We start from the raw sequence: 21,627 nt of genomic DNA on the forward strand, positions 1-21,627 counted from the left end.
AGCGAATCCATGAGCCTGGTGCTCCGGAAGTGGGAGCTGAACGTGAGGAATAAGTGTCGCTTCGGCTAATAGTGGCACGGGTCATCCTAGCAACTGCAGGGGTTTGGGTGGCATGGAAGGCGGAGTAAAAGGGTATGAAGTACCCTTAATCTTCATTATCTAGAAACTACAGCATAGTGCAAGATGGCATAGGCAATGCCCACAGGGGAGAACGAGTGATCTAAGTAAATGGGGCTGTGTGTAGGAAAGTCGACAGGACCAGCCCGGAGACAAACAGTATTTACCCTCAGTGTCTGGGATTAATTGGGAGTGGTGGGGACTGTGGTGAACTGCTAAGCAATCAGGCTATCAGGGACCAACCTCTAGAGAGTAGTTCAAAGCACAGTCTTTTCAATTAGAAAAAACCCTGAATTCGAATTCCAATTCTCTGGGGTGCCAGGGTGGCTCAGTTGGTTAAGCTCCTGACTCTTGATTTGGGCTCCAGTCATAATCTCAGAGTTGTGAGATCAAGCCCCACCTCAGGCTCCGGGCTGGGTGTGGAGCCTGCTTGAGATTCTCTCTCTCCCTTTCCTTCTGCCCCTCTTCCATGGGCTTTCTCTCTCTTTTTCTCCCTTCCTCCCAAAAAAAAAGAATTCCAGTTCTGCCTCTTCTTGATTTTGTGACCATGGGCAAGTCATTTAACCTCATAAAGTGAAAATAGGTTAAAAAGCAGCATGAGAAAGATGACCTTGTATCGGTCAGTTTACGCTAAGATAAGGGGTTACAATAAACATCCACTGTGATGGGTTCAATTGTGTTCCCAAAATTCACATATTAAAGTCTTCACCCCCAAAATACCTCAGAATGTAACCCTATTTGGAGGTAGGAACATTACATATGTAATTAGTTAAGATGAGGTCATTAGGGGAGGTCCTAATCAAATATGACAAGCGTCCATATTAAAAGGGGGAACATTTGGACACAGACATGCACACCAGAAAGATGCCAGGTGAAGAAGATGAGGGCAGAGACCAGGGTGATGGTTCTTCAAGCGGAGGAAGGCCAAAGGTTGGTAGTAAATCACCAGAATCTAGCAGAGAAGCATGGAACAGATAGATTCTCCTCTACAGTCTTCAAGAAGGGACCAAACCTTGCTAACATCCTGACATCTTGATCTTGGACTCTGCCGCCAGAACTGTGAGACAATACATTTCTGGGGTTAAGGCTCCCGTTTTGCATAGTTGGTTACAGCAGCGAGTACATCCACTGAATCCTGATTGCTTAAAACAAGTTATGTCTTCTTGCATAGGCTGCATGCCCATCCTGGGTCGGCAGGAGGCGCTGCTCTCATAACCTTTCACGTACCCAGGCGGATGGCGTGGCCACCAACTCAACATGAAGCTTCGGGGCTCATCGTAGCAGGGGAAGAAGGCATGAAGCATGACACACCAGCTCTTAAATATACTGCTTGAGTTTCCAATCAAGTCATATGACCCTGCCTAATATTGAGGGGGAAGGAAGGTCTAATTGTACCGCGAACCTGGAAAGACAGGAGAACTAGATGATGGGCACAGTCATGTCTATCACAATCATTTAAGAAAATCTGCATAGAAAAGCAATGTCCACAAGAGCCAAACTATGGAAAGAGTCCAGATGTCCATCGACAGATGAATGGATAAAGAAGATGTGGCATATATACACAATGGAATATGACTCAGCCATCAAAAAAAAAAATGAAATCTTGCCATTTGCAATGACAGGATGGAGCTAGAGCGTATTATGCTAAGGAAAACAAGTCAGTCAGAGAAAGACAAATACCATATGATCTCACTCATATTTGGAATTTAAAAAACAAAACAGATGAACATAAGGGAAGGGAAGGAAAAATAAGATGAAAACAGAGAGGGAGGCAAATCATAAGCGACTCTTAACTCTAGGAAACAAACTGAGGGTTGCTGGAGGGGAGGTGGGTGGGGAGATGGGGTAACTGGGTGATGGGCATTAAGGAGAGCACGTGATGTAACGAGCACTGGGTGTTAAATGCAAGTGATGAATCATTAAGTTCTACCTCTGAAACTAATAATTCAGTATACGTTAATAAAATTGAATTTAGATTAAAAAATCAAAAAGCATTAAGAAAAAAAGGAAAATCTGCATAGAAAAAATAATTGGGTAGAAACTTCGTAAAAAGCATGGGCTGATATTAGGATTACTATGCTTTTCTAAATTTGCTAAAAATTTCCACAAAAGACATAATAAGCAAGGGAAAAAAAAGCCTTTCATTTTTTAAAATAAAATAAAATAGATCACTTATCTAAGGTTAATAAGTGGATGGACCAATTAATAAATGGATGAACCAGAAGAAATTCAACTCTAAATGTCTTACTTTTTTCTTTCTATGGAGGGAATGGGATACCATGATGTGCAGTGAAATTCCCCTACCCCAGAGGCTTTATATATAAGATGGACATTAATACCACCAGACTGAATTTATTATCTTCTAGACACCTGTTGCTAGACTAGGTAACTTTGAAAAGTGACACTCCCATTTACCATATTTGTATCTGTAAGACAAACTTCCATAAGGGAGACCAATTCAGGAGATGATGGGAGGGGATGTTTACTCAGGGCAAGATGGCTTGCAGACGTGGAAGAAAAGAAGGTAAATGATGGATGAGAGATGGTCTCTCCCCAGAAGGAGGCCCTGAGATGATACTGTATTTGCACGTGATTTTTTAAGGGAGTGCTCCAAAAAGAATCTGGTGGGTAGCAGAACAGGATGGGAAGGGAACAAACAAAGGTGCCATTTCAGCCTCCACCCTGGCCTCATCCATGGGGAACTCTTGAGTGTAGATTATACCTTACAGACGGCCCTGACCTGAGGCAAGAGAGCTGGGTGTTCCTACTCCTGCCCTAGTCAGTCATTGGCTCTCAGGCACTTCCGGAGCTCTGAAAGCCAGCAGAGCACATCTCCAACTCTGGAGAAAGTCCCAGGTGTGAGCCCTAGGCAGCTGGCCCAGGGATCACAGAAATGGAGAAAGGGCTGGGAGGGGCTCTATGGGGAGCACTGACAGTGCCTACTATTACAGATGGCAGCTCTCTGAAGATGGGGGTTCTGGTCCATCAGACACTGTGGGCTTCACAGACCGCACAGACAACGTGGTTCTTAACCTGCCCCCTGCTGGCACTGGTGCAAGGGACCCAGGTGGCCTTTGGAGATGCCTCCATCAGCTGTCATTGGGAAGGACGGGTGGGTGGTTTCAAATCTCTGTGCATGCCTGGGGAAAATGTGCATCGTGTTGACCATGTAGGACACTGAGTGAGGAATGGAAACAACAGGGTTGAGTGGGATCGACACCCTTATAAAGATTGACAGAGGTTCCTCTTGACTTCTCTCGCTGTCGTCTCTCTTGGAGTCCAGCCCGCCTGCTTCTCTCTTTCTCTCTCCCTGTCCTGTGCTAAGTGCTAGAAGGCAAAAAGCCAGAGTTTTCCTGAGGCCTGCATGAGAGGAAGCACAGGAATAAGACGCACAGAGTCAGACCTGGGTTCAAATTCTGCCTCTGTCACTTACTGAGTCAACGAACCTCCCTGAAGCTCAGGTTCCTTACAGATAAAATAGGGAACAACACCTATACCGACTGGGATTGCACTGAAGGGGACTTCAATCTTTTTGAGTCTTCATTTCTTCGTCCATACACTAAATTAGAATACAGTTAAGGAGACAAGATGCTGATGCTGATAACTCCTGCCTCTCAGGATTGATGCGGGGGTGAAAGAACTGAAGACAGCAGATTTTTAGCACAGTGGACTTTCATAGGTTATGGTGCTGGGCCCATCCTGGCTGCCCTGCACCCTTCAAGTCTTAGAGTTAAGAAGAATGGTCTTTCCACTCATGCCACTACCGGTCAGGGGATTTTTCACTCAGCCTTGGAGCCCATTTGAAGTGCTACATTGTGTGCTTTCTGATAAAAATCCTCTCTTTTCCTTCCAGCTCTCGGGAGCTTATGATCACAGATGTCTCTGGGTAAACAGACACAGGGCCCTCTGGAGGGAGAGACACCCCAACAGGCCCAGCCTCCAGGGCCCCGGGGGGATAACGACGGACGAGCAAATGTCAAGGAGCTTCTCTTTCTACTGGTAAATGCCCTGGACCAACCTGGATCTGTTCAATTTCTGGGCCAGCAGCAGAAATTGAAGGCTGCGTCTCATGCACTTGTCTCCTCACCTTTTCCTGCAGGAATCCAGATGGGGATTAATAGGCTCACTCTTAGGAGCGAAAGACGCAGGAGTGCATCGAGGCCTCCGTGTTTACAGGCTTTGAAAGGATGGATCTAATTTAAGTCTAATTTAATCTTGGCTCTGTGAAAGTGCAGTAAATTCTAAGCCAGGAAGAATAAACTGGGATGCCATAGAATGTTAGAGATAATTTAATTCAACTGCATCACTCAGTAGATAAGGACCCCGAGGCCTGGGTGCAGGGGAGGGGGCCTGCTGTGTCCACAGCCGCCTTTCAAGCTGCTGCCGGCTGGAACCCAGGCCAGGCTGCCTGAGTCCTGGGCCAGTGCTTGGGGCTCTGTCATGCATTTCTGTGCCATTGTCATGAGTTTTGTCATATTTACACACCATCTGCACCTTTATTAACATGGTTTCTTTAATAACTGAATTGACTCTATTTTTTATTCCTAAACAAATTTATTTTGAGAGTGCTGTAAAGGGAGAGCGAGGATCGTTGGCCACAAATAGAAGGCAACCGTAAAAATAAATGCTATGAAACGAAGCAATACAGTTACATTTTAGCAAGGTATGTGAAGGGACCACCCACTCTCACCGTTCAACGGGGGATTCATAATGTTAATGAGAATTTAAAAATGAGAATTTAAAAGGGAATAGCTTTCTTACCATAGGGGAGGATGTTCTTTAAATGTGCTTGTGGACCACGTAACACTGTCTCTCTTATCGTGAGTGACTCAGGTGATCAAGAAAGAAAAACAGGTGTGCAAGTTTCTAAGGAGGCCTAATACTTGATACTCGTTGGGTTCGAATCCTGCCTGTGCCACTTACCAGCTACGCAGCCTCGAGCAAGTTACTTACCCTCCTTCTGCCTCAGTTTGCTCATTCATCAAATGGGAATAACAGTGTGCATGGACCGTGGGATTGTTGCAAGCATGAAATTAGATCGTCCATAGAAGGTTCTTAGAATGGTACTTGGCACAGAGCAAGGGCATGGTAGCATCAGGTGTTATTGTAATTATCGCCATTAAAACGGAAATGGTATTTACTCTATAGCAGGATTGCAAACTTTTTTTGAAGGATCACAAAATATTTCAGCCTTTGTGGTCTCTGTGGCCTCTGTTGCAAACACTCCACTCTGTCCTACCATGGAGAGAGTGAGCACAGGCAGCACATACACAGATGAGCACAGCCGTGCTCCCATAAAAACTCCGTGCACAAAAATAGGTGGCAGGTGGATTTGGGCAGCAGGCTCTAGTTTGTGCTGGAGGCTTACAGGTATGGAAAGCAAGAACAGGCCAAATGCTTTGTGGACTACTTTGAACAAAACATGTATTTTTTATATCCATGTGAGGCAGCATCATATCTCACACCTTAGCGCAAATCCCAAACTGTGGAAGTCACTCTTACACACCTCAAATTTAGCTTCTGCTCTTACTACCTCCCACTGTCTTGACCGTCCCCCCAACGGCCATGGGACTGCACAGTTTCTGAACTTGAGGTGAGATCAAAGTTAAAAGCATGGGCTTAGGAGTCAAAGGACTCCTGCAAGGCCGTCATTTTCTTTGTACACTCGAGGACATTGTTGCTCAGCAGGGGGGAGTAATTTGCCCAACGTCAGGCAGCCAACCCATGAACATCAATTCCACGCGCCTGAAATGTGGTTCTAATCCAGAAACCCCGGGACCAGCTATGGGTCATCCTGACATTTTCTTTTCCTATTTCTAATCTCCAGGATAAAGGAGGGGAAGACTTGAGAAGGATTGATATTGAGTTGGTAATGAGGCTGATCGCTTGGGGGCACTTGAGACCCAAGGAGGAAGGAGAGCCCAGCCTTCAGAGACCACAAAAGAAGGTGGAAAGTGCACGGGGCTGACCTGCTCTGTCTTTCACTGGTGAACCCTAGCCTTGTACCTGGGCAGGTCTTCCCACCTCTTTGTGCCTCACTGGCCCCCAGTGTAATAAGAAGCAGCGTTTATTGAGTTCATACACAGGGCACGATGCTTTCCAATATCTTTATCTCATTTTCTCCTTACCAGAACCCTGAGATTTTTATCCCTTTGGCACCGATGAGTTTATCCGAGGCTCATTTGAATCGCCCAGGGTCACAGAGCTAGAAGTAGTGCTGCTGGGATTTGAGTGCTAGCCTGACTGGTTACAAGTTTTTTCAGTGCAAAATACTCCTTAAAGGGGTCCACAAATGAGGGGCATGAGCACGGATGTCCTATAATCCTAGGAACAGAGCGAACGCATGTTGCACTGTCTATGTGCTTGACACTGTGCAAGACCAGCCCTTCCAAAGAACCCTATGCACTGGGGGCTGATGGTACCCTCTTTCAGCACATTTGGAAACTGATGCTCATAGACTTTAAATAACTTGTCTAAAGTCATTCAGCTACTAAGAAACAGGTTGTGGTGTGAATCCAGGTCAAATTCACTCCCAAACCCATGCTCTTAATAGAGTATATTGTTCAGCCGAGAACACTTTTTTTTTTTTTTAAGTAGGCTCCACCACCAGCATGGAGCCCAACGCGGGGGTTTGAATTCACAACCCTGAGATCAAGATCGGAGCTGAGATCAAGAATTGGATGCTTCGTGGACTGAGCTACCCAGGCGCCGCTGGCCCAAAACACTTTAAAAAAAAAATTATTTGTTTATTGGAGAAAGTGAGAGAGAGAGAACAAGTGAGCACAAGCAGGGGGAGCAGCAGAGGGAGAGAGAGAAGCAGGCTCTCCGCTGAGCAGGAAGCCTGATGTGGGGCTTGATCCCAGGACCCCAGGATCATGACCTGAGTGGAAGGCAGATGCTTAACCGACTGAGCCACCCAGGCGCCCTGGCCCAGAACACTTTTGAGAGTGAAAGTCGCCGTTAATGCCAGGACAGAGGCAGACACAGGGACGTGTGGTCATCGCAACTCTTGACGCCTGAGTTCTCGACCACCCCTCAGGACCACCATGAATCATCATGACATGAATATGGCAGCTGGCAACACTACCATTTTTATTAACAATTAATACTGACATTGATCTCAGGAAGCATTTAAGAAAGGGGCAAAGTCCTGTGGAAGTGAAGCATTTGGGATCAGGTCCTTGAGTGCTTTGGGAAGGGGTGAGTTTAATTGCCTCTGGGGCTGAGACAAGAAGCGGTCAACGAGCAGCTGGCACCAACCCCCTAGATCCCTTCGCACTCTGACTGCAGGCGCTGGGTGAGATGGAGAGATGGATTAAAAGAGCAGTCCAAGGAAATAGAGATAAATGACTTCAGATTTGGTACAATACGAAGACCAAGGCATTTCCCAGATCCAGAAAGGAGACCAGACCATTATCAGGCTATTGTTTGAAACCACACATACCTCTAACTCAAGGCTATTATCAGGTGGGGGCAATGCTGGGGAGAATTGTCTGCATCAGAATTCCCAGAATTCTTGCATAAGGGACTTATCCCTTTGGGTAAAAGTTTCATTCCTCTAGGACATCAGTTTTAAAAATAAACAACCCTAGAACTGTTGGAGTTCATGATCAGTTATACACGGGGGAACTTATTACATATCAGGTTTCCTTCTGAATCTGGGATTGGCTGGGATGCAGGAAAGGTAAGTTGTGGCAGAGAAAAGGGCAGAGGGGAAGCTTCAGGACATGGGTTTTTGCCTGAGGAGGTTAGCTTAGTGTGGGGTTCCTGGCAGCCAGGAGGCATTGGAAAAGGCTTTGGGGCCTAAGTGCTGAGAAGATGGCCCTAGGAGGGCCAAGCCCACCTCTGCTGCCTTGACCATGCCAAGCTCCTGGGCAACCACCCTGCAGAGAATGGTCATGGGAGGCAAAGTGGTACAAGGCAAAGAGGCTGGGGAGCCAGGAGCCTGGGGGGATGGGGGGGCTCTGCTCACACGAGACTCCAGGCAAGATCATCACCCTGTGGCTCCTCATTGACCAAGCATGAAGCTGGGCTGAAAACAAAATAATCTCTGAGGTCTTTTTCAGCTCTCCTACCAGACGAGGTTCTAGACTGTGTCACTAAGTGAATCTCCTGGTGCCTAAATCAGCGGCATACAGCTAAAAGGCTCCTGACTGGAGTGTAGGTGTGGCCCAAGCCAGGGGCCTCTCCCCCACACTGTCCCTTTGCCTTCATTCTCTTGGTGACCAAGGGGGCTTTTCACCTCTTCTAGTCCCATTCCTTGTTTTTGATCTGTGAAGAGGGGGCAGGAAAGAAGGGCCAGCAAGCGGGGAGTGAGCCTGAGAAAAGGCTTCTGGTGGGTTCTACCTTCTAGGGTCCCACCTTGGGGTGAGATCAGGAATTGCCTAAGAGAGAATGGAAGAAAACAGTTGAGATCTTTGACTACCAACTACAGCAAAGATAGAGTCTTATCTGGAGATGGCCGAAGGACTGACCACAACGTCTCAGAGACGTGCTGGGTAATGTCAGCTAAGATTTAGCTTCTCGTGCTTTGGGTTTTCATCATCTTTAATGAAGAATCAGGGGTAGACTATTAATATGAAATGGACATCTCTGATAGGAGCTGGCTTGGTGCTTTCTGTATTACCTCATTTAGTGCTCACACAACCCTCCCAGGGAAATAGTATCTTCATCTTACACAGCAAGAAACAACAGCTTAGAGAAGAGAAACCATTTGCCCAAGTTTGTACAGGTCAGAGGTAGAAGGGCTGGGACGCACACCAGGTCTGAGTGACCCTGCGGCCAAAGGCTGCGCCCTCACATCCTGCTACTATTTTATGAAGGAGCCGGATTTCACGATCCCTCCAGCTTACTCGATGGGTTTTGGTGCAGCAGTAGGGGGAGAGGGCAGGCTACCAGAGTCCCAATCTCATTTATTAGCCTGTTACTTGGAGCAAATTATTTAACCTCTCTGAGACTTAGCTTCCTTACCTGTGCCAGGCGGGATTAGAATAGTCCTGATCTCAGAGATGTGCTGTGAGGACGAAATGAACTGTCATTTCAAGTATGAAATAGGTTTCCAGGCCCATAGCAAAGGCTTCATCCTTTTTAGTCATTATTATAATTCATGCTATTTTTAAATAGTATGCAAACCAAATGGTAGCTCCCCTGACTTCTACAGTTGCGGGGGAGGTATATTCTGATAAATCCCTGCTGGTTTCAAGTGTCATTTGTGAAAGCTAAGAAGTCACTCCCACCATCATCGGAAACCCTAAACTGACATGGGGCTGATTTACGAGGAGCTTTTGCCAGATTTCATCAGCATGGCTCACCTGTGAGGTAGGGAACACGGATGTGCTGACTGACCACTCTGTGAAGGTAAGAAGAGTGGCCACAGTTGGAGGTGGGACAGAAGGCCTCTTTTGGTTTTGTGTTTAATTCCCAAGCCCAGAGCTTTCATCTACTATGTCATAGAGAATGAAATGGCTTCTCTCGGACCCTTCACGTGTTTCTGTACATGGACAGATAGATGGCTACATTAATGAGGAAAGAGGAGAGAGTAGGCCTTGGAACAACCCAGATTGAGAAAGGGATGTATTCAAGCTAAGCGCTTCACCTAACCCCTTGGCAATTCTTGGAAATTTGGTTTCTGGACTTGAACTCGGAGTGACTAACCACTCGATCTTATTCCTGGGCTGTGTCTCCTTGCACCAGGCAAAGTCCTTCCCCTCAGTGCTTTGCCAGGAGCTGGTGACTATCAACCTTCACTGGGGACTTGTGGAAATGCACCCAGCCTGATGTGTTCCCTTCCCAAAGCTTCCTGGGTATGGGTTGCAGCTGATCTCCAGGAGCCCCTTGGCTTGGTGTTGGCCACGTGGCTTTAGGAGATAATAACGTTGCGTTGTCCCAACTGGGTCTACTTGGCTACCCTGATGCCTGTCTGAGATTTCCCACTCAGGACTCTGTATAAGAAGGGCCGGCTCTGGGAGGAAGGGCGGCTGGGAGACTTCCTGTCCATTCTGCGACCCAACAGCGGCCTCTTGTGTCCATAAACAGAACCACAGGCACTACTGTCTGGTTTGCCTCTAAGTTTCTGGGTTTTCTTCAGCCTTTCTGTTCATCTTTGAGACCTACTGTGTGCCAGCCATGGTTCTAGACAGAGTGGACACACTAGTGAACAAGATAAAACCTTTCACTCATTACGCTTTAATGTGTGTGCTGGGGAGGCAGAAAATACATATACATGTATGTGCAGCTAGATGCTAGATGTGAAGCTAGATGCTATATGTTCAGAACTGTGGGAAAATTAAGCAGGGAAGAGGGGTCAGGTCGTGATGGGGAGGAGGGTAACTTTTCAATAATGTGGTCAGAAAAGCCTCACTGATGAGGTGAGCTCTAAGAAGGACCCAAGAGAGGCATCCGGCTGGGTGAGAGGACAGGAATGAAAGCCCTTGAAGTGAAGGGGCACCCGGCTTGTTTCAGGGGCAAGGAGGCCAGTTGCGCTGCAAGAAGAGCAGCAGGTGATGCTGTCTGAGAAGCTGTGGGGCCAGGTGGAGTAAGACATGGGTCCCCAGCCTAGCTTCAGTGTCTCGTAGGAGCTGGGTCCACATGCAAATTACTGGGCCCTGCCCCAGACAGGCTGAGCCGGGAACTCTGTGAGTGGGCTGGAGCAGTGTGTGTCCTCACAAGCCCTCCTGCTGAGTCTGCTGCCAGCTGCAGCTGAAAACCACTGATTTGGGGCCTTACAGGTCATGGCTTTGACAAAGTCAAAAACGTTGACTTTTATTTTGAGATGAGAAACTGTTGGAAGTTTGGGGTGGAGGAGTGCCATGATAGACTTTAATAAAAACATGCTTTGGATTCTGATTTAATGAGCCTGAGATATGGGCTGGGCAATGAATTTTCTAAAACTCTCCAGGTAATTCTAAGGTGCGGCCAAGCGTGAGGTCACTGGCTCCTGGCTTGAGAATAGCCCAAAGGGAGTCAAAGGAGGAAGCAGGGAGCTCAGCTGGAAGGCTACTGCTGTAACCAGGTGAGGCATGAAGACAGCTTGGACTGGAGTGGCAGTGGCAGAGGTGGTGAGAAGTGGTCAGATCCTGGATATACTCTGAAGGTAGTACTATCAGGATTTTCTGATGGGTTTGATGTGGGGTGTAAGAGAAAGTGAAAAGTCAGGATGACTCCCAGGTTTTTCCCCTGAGCAGTTGGAATGATGCGGTTTCCATTTGACACCGTGGGGGGAAACTGTGGGAGGGACAGGTCTCCCTAGGCAGGGGAACCAGGAGTTTGATTTTGAACATGTTAAGCTTGACATATCTATTTGAGAACCAAATGGAGATGCTGAATAGGCTCTGGGGAAATGGCCAGGCTGGACGTCCAAGTTTGTGCGTTGTCAGTGATAGATGACGTTGAAAGCCATACGGTTGGATGACACTTAGGGAGGGAATGTAGATAAGAAAAGAGAAGGCTGAGAAAGTCTTAGGGGCACTCTGATGTAGGAAGTAGGAAGAGAACCAAGAGCCAGGGGTGTCCCAGACACCCAAGTGAGAAAGTACTTCAAGAAGAAGAGACTGGTTCATGGTCACAAGCTGATGACTCTGTTACGCAGCATGAAGATTGCTGGACATAGCAGCATCTAGGTCATGGGGGCCACAGTGACTGCGGACAATGTCAGTGGAGGGGCTGGACAAGGGTGAAGGCCTGTTTGTAGAATGGGAGGAGAGGAGCTGGAGACAGAGGATAAATAAGTCTTCCGTGAGATGTTGCTGTAAAGGGAGGGTGTTGGAGGAGGATGGGGTCAAGAAAACCCCCCCTTTTTAATATGAGAGAAATAACATGTTTCTACCTTTGTTAGGAAAGATCTTCCAGCACAGGGAGAAATTAATAGATGTTTTAATAACAACAAACATTAGACACATTTTTATGCTCCTGGCACTGTGTTTAATGTTGCACATGAATTATTTTCCTTACAACATTTCCTCCTCTCCACAATCCTAGAGGAGGTTCTATTATTATCCCCAGTTTATAGACAAGAGAGCTCGAGTGCTGAGGAAGGAACTAATGCTCGACACACAGCCAGTGCAATGGGAGAGCGGAGGTTGCATCTTGGAGTTGTTTCCAGGGCTAGAGCCTTTGACCCCTGCTCTAAAGCCTAGCTGTCAGGCTCCTTGAATGTGGGACACCCTCTAAAGGCTTGAATTTTTGGTGCTCAGCTAAAAGAGACGAAATGACTCATAACTGTCCCAAAGAAACCAACAGTCAATTAAAAGTCATCATGACAAACGCACTGTTACAAAGTTTCCCAGTTAAAACTGAGAGAAGCTTCTGGAATCTTACTCTTTACTCTGTCATCCCCAGCACAGCATTGCTGTTGCATGGAACTGTTTATTGCCTGGAACATCCTGGGTGTTCAATCTGGCAGTGCTACTCCTGTGGTACCTATCTGCAAGGCACAGTCTCTTTGATTCCATTAAACATTCTCCCTTCCTTTGCTGGAGCCTTGATACTCAGCTCTATTCCCTGTCTCTTCCTCACAGAGGGCCCCTCTCTGCATGACCTCTGCAGGCTGCATGACCTGCCCAGCTCAGTGCCTGCTAATGGACACTGCTGTAACAGTCCGTATCCTTGGTAGAAGCAAAAGGAAATAGCTGAATAGTTTCCCCCCAAACTTCATGTCCACCTGGGACCTTAGAATGGGACCTTATTTGGAAATGGGTCTTTGCAGGTATAGTAGCAAAGTTACAGATGAGTCATACTGGATTGAGGCGGGGGGACAGCCTTACTCCAGTGTGGTCATCTTTATAAGAGAAACAGAGACACAGACAGATCCTCAGGGAGAATGCCATGTGAGCATGAAGCCAGAGATTGGACTGATACAGCTACAAGCCCAGGAACACCAAGGATTGCTGGCCAGACCAGAAGCCTAGAAGAGGCGAGGAAGGAGCCCTGAGCCTCAAGAGTATGGCCCTACTGACACCGTGATTTCAGACTTCTAGCTTCCGAAACTGTGAGGGAATACATCCCTTTTGTGTTAAAACCACCACATTCGAGGTATTTATTCTGGGAGCCAAGGAACCGAACACGGTGCCCACTGGGCAGAACGTGGTAGTACGCTTGTGAGGTAATGCAGGTCAGGCAGCTTAGTTTAAAGATGTGGAAGGTAAAGTCCAAGAAGGGCAAGAGGTTTCTCCGAGATCACATGGCTCTCTCATTTCAGGCCTCGTATCTGTTTGGTTCACACTGTACCCTCTGTAACCTGGAACCCTGCCTGGTACCTAACAGGGTGCAAATGTTTTTTTTGTTGAATGAACAAATGATTATCTGGCTCAGGGCTCCTTCAAATCATGTTCTCATGACTTGCCAAGTTTGAAACCAATACTGCTTTTTCCAAATTGGCAATTCCTTTTCTCCCAGTGTTCAGATTAACACCTACCCACGATGGATTGATTTTTGCTGTTGAAAATGTCAAGGCTTCTTGGAGAACTAGCCAGAGAAAATTTCTAATATTGAGGCATAATGCTTTGTAGGTTTTCCTTTACTACCTAAAAAGGACTTTTCCTGTCCCACCAGACATTCCTCTTAAATAAAGGGCTGAGTATCCTGAAAACAATGCCACCTAAAATTTCCTAATATTGTGCCAACGCATTGACTCTAGTTACATTCAGCCTCAGGCCTTGGGGATAAATTCACAAGGATAAAGGCAACATGACCGAGAGCCACCATCTATCAGGTGAATCTAGGGTGTCGGAGATTTGTTAAGGACTTTGCTATGTTATCACCTATTTCACAATAAAGATTAATCATACCTTTCAAGGTATTGATTGTACCTATGTTGTCCAATAAGATAGCCACTCCATGGAAGGAGCTATTTTTGGAGGCCTGACATTAGCAGGGACAAGCTTATGGCTTTGCGAACATATTGGAGGATGTTATGCTGGGTTTTAAAACTTCTAAGAACTTATTTTACAGATAAATCCCTCAAGTGTGCAAAGATATATGTCCAGAGATATTTGTTACAGAAATGTTTTTAAAAGCAAGAGATTGGAAACATCTAAAATGCCCATCAACAAGAGTTGGTTGAAGGGTACATTCCATTAATGGAATGCCAGAAAGCCACTCAAAAGAATGAGGCAAATCGATAGCTATTCCTACAGGAAAATGTTCAAGATATAGGGTCTGAATAGTTCCATTTGTGTATGGTTCCATTTGGGTAAAAACAAACAAACAAACAAATACAATGATATAAGAGCCATATAGGAAGGAAGGTAGGAAAGGAGAGTATAATCTTATTTGTGTAAACTGAAGACAATTATGTAGAATGTACTTAGGGAGGAAGGGAGGACATTCCTGGAAGAATGTATAAGTCACTGCTAATATACAGAGAGTATAACCAGGAAGCAGGGTGTGGGAAACAAAGAAAAGATTGGTTTTTTTTAACCTAAAAACCTTCTATACTGTTCATATTTTAAAATAATATGCATGTATTAAGCTTATCATTTAAAACCTACTTATTTAAAAATAAGAAGAAAAATAGAGGGTATGTGACTTGTTATTAACACCCTTGGGGGCTGCAAAGAGAGCACAAAGAAATCATGCAAGCATATTTCTGCACGGATGCTCAGAAATGAAGACAGCGTTGGCTCTTAGCAGAATTTATACCGATACATGCAAGCTCAGGTTAATAACATGCTCAGAATAGATAGACCAGGGATAGCAGCATTGAACACATGCAAAACAGAGTTGGCCAAGCTGTTAGAGGAAAGATATTCCAGAGCACAAATGTGGGACAGATGGATGGCGCAAGATGCTTCCCAAAATGTTACTAAGCTCAAAAGAATACAGAAAAATATAATATGTAGTTCTTAGTTCATAGGGGGTCTCTTTTTATCCTGAAGGAAACATTCACTTCCAAATTCTTTCTCCTGTTTTATTGGGCTGATGTGTTAGCCATCGGCTGGTAAGCTGTATGATTACAGAGCGATCTTAATATTTACTGACTGCTCTCTCTGTGCCAGCTGTTTGGCACTCACAACTGTCAAGTGAGGTTGGGTTTCACAGATAGGTAAAGTGGTGTTCAAAGAAGTAACTTAAGATTACTTGTTGAGCAGGTGGGAGAGACCCCTTTGAGCCTCCTCCCTGCTAAGCTAGGTGCCTCTCAGCATTGCCTAGAGTGGAGGGCCCCTTAGGTGTCTTATTCTGAGGAGAGGAAACTAAGGTCCAGAGGGGAAGAGACCTCCCCAAGGCCAGGCAGGCCTCTGTTCCCAGTGCCTGTTCATCCAGCCTACAAACTTCTCCTTAGAGCAGAGGGTCCAGACGATGTTGGACTGAATTAAACTGGGCTCTTAACATGAACAATATTGTAACAGGCCTCCAGTAATGAGGTTCCTTTCTGAAACCTGCACTTTCCAAACCTGAATATCCACTTCTCGATTTTTGCACTGTGTCTGTGACCCTGAACGCCACCTGTCAATTCCATAGCTTGTGGAAGGTGGATTACTGTGGCACACCTATTTTAATCTTGTCTGAACCAAAAATATGTGTGAAAGCACAAATGGGTTTAGTGGGTGCTTAATTTTCTTATAACACACATTTTGATGTATAATGCTGACTGTGTTAACTCCTCTCTTTAAAAGCACGTAAGTTGTTTTTAGAATGAAGACTCAAATTCCTAGCCCGGCCCTCAGGGAGGCAGGGTCTACAATCTGGCCCCTCTGACTCTGCAGCACTATCAGAAGCCATGCTGGTCTTCTTTTGTCTGCTCAAATGCACCTTGGCTTTCACGCTTCACAGCCCCCACACACGCCTCCCCATCTTCCCGGGAACACTCTCCCCCTGAACTACTTGTTTGTAAGAATCAGCTTAAAGGCCATTTCCCAAGCACCAGGGGAGGCCTTTGAGATTCTTATCATACTTGTACTTACTTGTTTGCTGTCATCTTCCCCAGCAGATTGTGGGCTCCAGGAAGGCAGCGACCACATTTCTCTTGCTTATCACTCTGGGTAGAGTTCTCAGTCACCAGTCTGCTGGTGCTAATTGCCCTACTTGTTGATTAAATCAATGAGAGAAGAGGGAAAAACCCTGGCAATACACACAAGAGATCTCAGAAAGCATAATAGTTCTACGTTTCTGTGATTTCAGAGTATAACACTATTTGATACCCAAATATAATAATATAAGCTTATAATGATGTCCCCAAGTTAGTGACAAAAAAGGTTCTGTTTGGTGTGCTGTCAGAGAAAGTGGCACTGAAATTCATTTGAGAACTATTTCCATTAAAACAAATTGAAAAAAGTCTACTTATAATGGGAACATTAACTATCTGAAAAAACAAAACACTTAGCAAAATACCTATTGATGCCAGATAAACAAAGTATTACTCTACTTTGAATTAATGTAAGCTGTATTTTTGAATTTTTATATTACGAATGGGTACATTTCATTTTCCCCCATCTTACGCAGTCCCCAGGAGGTTCACGGGTAATAAAACAAATGAATTTCTTTCTCCATTAGGCTGTCATTACCACTTTCAAATGGCTCCTTGCCCATACACTCCAATATTTTTCTCGTAATAAGTGGTAAAGCCCTCAGCCTTCTCATTTATCTTAACAGCCGCCTTTGTGTTTCAGGAGAGACAAGTAGTATAATACCTTCAACCTACATCAGGGAAGGAGGTAAGTTGAGGCAAGATGCGAAATGATTTACATTCACACAATTGTTCAGTATTCACCCGCCCATCTTTATCGATGATGCAATAAATATTTAGTGACTGCCAATTTGGTGTCAAGCTCTATTTTAGTTGCTAGAAATGTAATAGGAAATAAGATAGATTAGGTCCCTGTTTTCATGTAACTGATCCCCTAGCTGGGGGAAATTGCTGATTGACAAGTAAACAACCACATAAAAAATTAATATAAAATAGTGCTGTAGACTAAATGTTTACATTCCCATAAATTCATATGTTAAAACCCACCCCTTAGTGTGATGCTATTAGAAGGCATAGCTTTTGGGAAGTGATTAGGTCATGAGTGCGAAGCCCACATGAATGGAATTAGTACCTTTATAAGAGAGGCCCCAGAGAGCTCTGTCACCCCTTTCCAGCTTGTGAGGACACAGCGAGAAGACAGCCATCTGTGAGCCAGGAAGCAGGTTCTCACCGGACACCCAGTCTGTTGGCACCTTGATCTCAGACTTCCCAGCCTCCTGGTGAGAAGTAAATGCATGTTGTTTAATCCACCCAGTCTGTGGTATCCTGTCCTAGCAGCCTGAATGGACTAAGGCAGGCAGTGACCAACACTGTGATGATAATAAAAGATAGTTATGTAACCCCAACTCTAACCTCAGCCCTGGGTGCACTTCCCGTGCTGTGGTCAGGGAGGCCTCTCTGAAATGGGGACAAATGAGCTGAGATCTGCATACCAAGAAGAAGCCAGTGAAGGGCCCATGTCAGGGAAGATCACTCTAGGCGACTGGAACGAGACAGAGGTTTTGAGGTGGGAGCAAGCTTGCTGTGTTTGAGGAACAAAAAGGGGGTCAGGATGACGTAATGAGTGAATTGGAGTAGTAGGTGATGAGCTCAGACACACAGGAAGGACCTACACGTACAGGGCCTGTGGGCCATGGAAAAGACTTTGGGTTTTCTTCTACGATTTTCTTCTAATGATGGGAAACACTGTGGAATATAAGCAGAGGATGACATGATGTGATTTATGCTTTTGAAAGTTCATTCTGGTTGTAGTGTGGAGAATGGATGACCTGGGAAGAAGAGTGGAAGCAGCTTGCTCAGAGGGGCCTCAAACAGCACAGGCAAGAGATGATGGTGTCTTGGACTGGGATGGAGTCAATGGAAGTAGAGAGTAGTGGGGGGATGAGATACATATTTTTTGAAGTGAGACCATAGAACTTGCTGATCTATTGGATATGAAAAGTAAGGCAAATTGAGTCAAGGATGACACAGGTTTTTGGCTTGAGCAAATGAGGGGATGGTAGTGCCATTTGCTCAGAGAAGATAGTGGGGGTGGAAACTGATGTATTCTTTTGTTATCAGGGCAGGGAATCAAAAATTCTGTTGTGGGTGTATTAATTTTGAGATGCCTTTTAGAGATGCCTGGCCAAGTGGAGATGCAAGTAGGGAGGTGTTAGATCCATGAGTCTGGAAGAGAGCATTTAGAGCCAAAAATATCCATTTGGGAGTCACCAGTGTGAAAATGGCTTTAAAACTTTGAAAGTGGGTGATGCCACCAAAGAAGAGAGTGCTGTTGGAGAAGGGGCAGGCACACCCCCCAAGCCCTTATTCCTAAGTCCCAAACTGACCAATGGTCATGGTCATATGCCATAACCCGAGTTTCAACCCTCGCATTGCATTAAATTAAACAAACATTTACTGTCTTTTCTATATGAAAGGTGTTACCCTAGGGGCCACAGAGATAGGTGACTAATACACGATGCCATCTCTCAACCTGTTCACAAACTGGCAAGGAAAGAATATAATATAAAAGGAAGGATATGTTAGTGTATTTCTAAGGGAGTGGAAGGGTCCTCAAATGATAAACTTGGAGAGACAAATTAGTCAAGAAATTGGATTTGTATTCTGCTTCCATCATAGGACACCATCAAAGTTTCCTGAGTTCCATGATCAGATTAACCCACGTCCTTCCCATCCGTGACTTCTTCAAAGTATTGCCCATCCTCTGCTACCACTGGCTTTTCATCTTTAGCTCTTCTGCATTTATTATCTAGTGCTAATCCACTTAGCACTTGAAGATGCACTGTCTCTTTCAGGTGGTTTACTGTAGAAACATCTTACCTTTTTCATGGATCTATAAATTCCTTCTAAGTGGGATCCATGACTTAAATCCATAGTTTCTTGTTCAGGGATAGGAACATGATAAGTCCTCAAGCAGAGCCTATTGCTTCAAGTGTCCCTTCTTCAGGGAATTCTTCTCTGATCTCTGATTAGATCAGGCATCTTTGTTCTAGGCTCCCCCTGAATCGTTTTTTGCACACTTCTATTTTTAATTATATACCCTCTGTGTAACTATTTGAATAGGCTCTGTCTTCCCCCAGGCTCTAAGTTCCCAAGAGCAGAGATCACCTCTGACTTTGCTTGTGATAGTTTGTGTGCAACAAACATTTGTTGAAAAATTGAATAGGCATGGCCCGTGGTGCTCAAGGGGTCAAGGGGCTCCAGTGGAGTAGCCTCAGGCATGGTCCAACTGTCTGCCGGCAGCTTGTGAAAGAGCAATGAAATTCACACAGCAAAACTACTGCACAGAGGGAGTTTCTACTGATGAACGTCCCTTCTGCTTAGGGACAAACTATTTCCGGGTGGCTCTTCTATCGGGAGGAGGCCCCTCAAAGGCTGATTTATCATCACTCAGGGCACTTGAGTCCTCCCTTTCGCACAGCTGAGCAGGAGGCAAAGTGGAGTTCCCAACTGCCAGGAAGAACAAGCACGCTGGTGGGAGCCACAGATCTTCCAGGCAGATGGAGCGACATATGCATATTTACATATATATTTCCTAATCAATAGGTTCCAGTGAAAACATGAAAACTCAAGAACATGATTGGAATTCAAGGAACTCTGAAGGAGTTTAATTCCTTAAAGAAAATTAGCACAATTGTTTCTTTAGCTGCAGATGACTTCAGGACAAAATAGTGCTATCGAATAATCAAACTTTCCTCCCTAAATCTGTAAATCTCCTCTTCCAAATTAGGTACTTCTAGCATTTCTTCATTAAAAAAAATGCATTTCTGGGGCCAGCCAAAACAAACTTTGAAAACTTTTAACCATATTTCTGGCCCCTGCCTGCTTCTCCCTCTCACCTCACCAGCCACACATGCCTATTTCTTCTTTCTCTGACAAGCCAACCTTGTCCCCTAGGAGTTTGTCATTGCTTGTTCCTTTGCCTGGAGCGCCTCTTCCCCTAACCTTTGAATGTCTGGACCCTCATCAGTTCGATCTCAGCCCAATGCCTTCTTTGGAGAGGCTTCTCTGGCCCTGATTAAAGATACCAACCACCCATCACTACCACTGCAGAGTCCCTGGCCCCTGGGAGCACCTGGGATGTAGCAGGTGGTCATTCAACATCTGTTAATGAATAAGCAGATTAAGATAAGACAATTATGCCCCAGCAGTATCCTATAACCTACCTGTCTGCTATTTGCGATCTTTGACACATGACATCCATGTGTATTGGAGACAACATAAGTGATGGCTTCAAGATTTAGACTAGGATTTATTGCTTCTGATTCTTGCTTTGCTTGCAACTTTATCCACTACAGAACCCTATTTTGCTCCTGTTAATTCATGTGAAGATGACCTTGTTGCACATTACCAGTTGCCTGCAACTTCCACTCTATCCTTCCTTCCTTCATAATAGAACCTTTTAAGGCAGTGTGTCCAGTTAAAAATACACATAGTCCTCTCCCCAGGCTTTCTTTCAGTGACAACAGGTGGCCATGTCATCCAGCTCTGGCAGCTGAGTGACAGAAGTTAGGTGAGGCTTCAGGAAAGCTATCTTCTTGATAAAAAGGTAGACTCAGGTGCTATGTGTCTTCGCCCTTTGCCCTTCTCCCCTTCTCCCTGCCTGGAATGTAGACATGATGCTGAAGGTGCAGTTGTCTTGTGTGGCAGGTGTTATCAGCGTTCCACCCGTGATCCCCTGACACACCATTCCTGTATTCAACACAGGCTTCCCTCCTGAAAGCTCCTGACTCTGAGGGCTTTTGCTGGTTATAGGATCATGCGAGCCTATGTGTGGCAGGTTGAAAGTGCCAAGGTTAGTGAACTTGGGGGCAACCCTCAATGACAGATGGGAGTTGGTGCATAAATATCTGAGCTCCTTGGCCTTCAGGTGGGACGTTTGAGGCATGAGCTACATATACTGGGAGCAGACAGAGCTCCCTGAGGTCCCCAGTGGGACTGAACAGCAGTTGCCCAAAGCAGTAACCCACTCATTAATGTACCCTGGATTTGGCTTCCTTTTCCCTGTCTCACTTCCCTACTCTCCTATCTTCTTGCGATCACCTTCCAAATAAACTAGTTACAGATGAATCCTTGTCTCAGGCACTCCTAGGGGAACCCAAGTTAGGGCATTTTGTGACCCTGTGGATGAAAGCCACATCCTAAGGGTGGAGAGGAATCTAGAAGCAGCCTGAGTCCTTAATGCTGGATTGAGCCCTGCACTAGCCTGGGACTGGCTTCCTCTGGACTTATTATTTGAGAAAAACAAACATCTTATTTGGGTAAGCCACCACAATTGGTTTTTCTATGGCATGCAGCCAAATGCAACTGTAACTGAGGTCTGGAGGAATTTTTAGTTGACCCCAAACACAAACAGTCATGGCCGCTAACAAAGCTGACACTCTGAATGCACCATTATTGGCCCCTTACCCTCTATGGCATGTTACAGCTAGCACAGTGTTTGCTGATATGTTGCTTTATTTAATGCCCATATTAATTTTGTGAGGTAGGTATCATCACCTCCAGTCTGAAGTCCAAAGAGGCCAAGTCACATTGTTACATGGCTAGTG

The sequence above is a fragment of the Ailuropoda melanoleuca genome, chromosome 3 (genome assembly GCF_002007445.2).
Source record: "Ailuropoda melanoleuca isolate Jingjing chromosome 3, ASM200744v2, whole genome shotgun sequence".
In the NCBI taxonomy this organism is placed as follows: domain Eukaryota; kingdom Metazoa; phylum Chordata; class Mammalia; order Carnivora; family Ursidae; genus Ailuropoda; species Ailuropoda melanoleuca.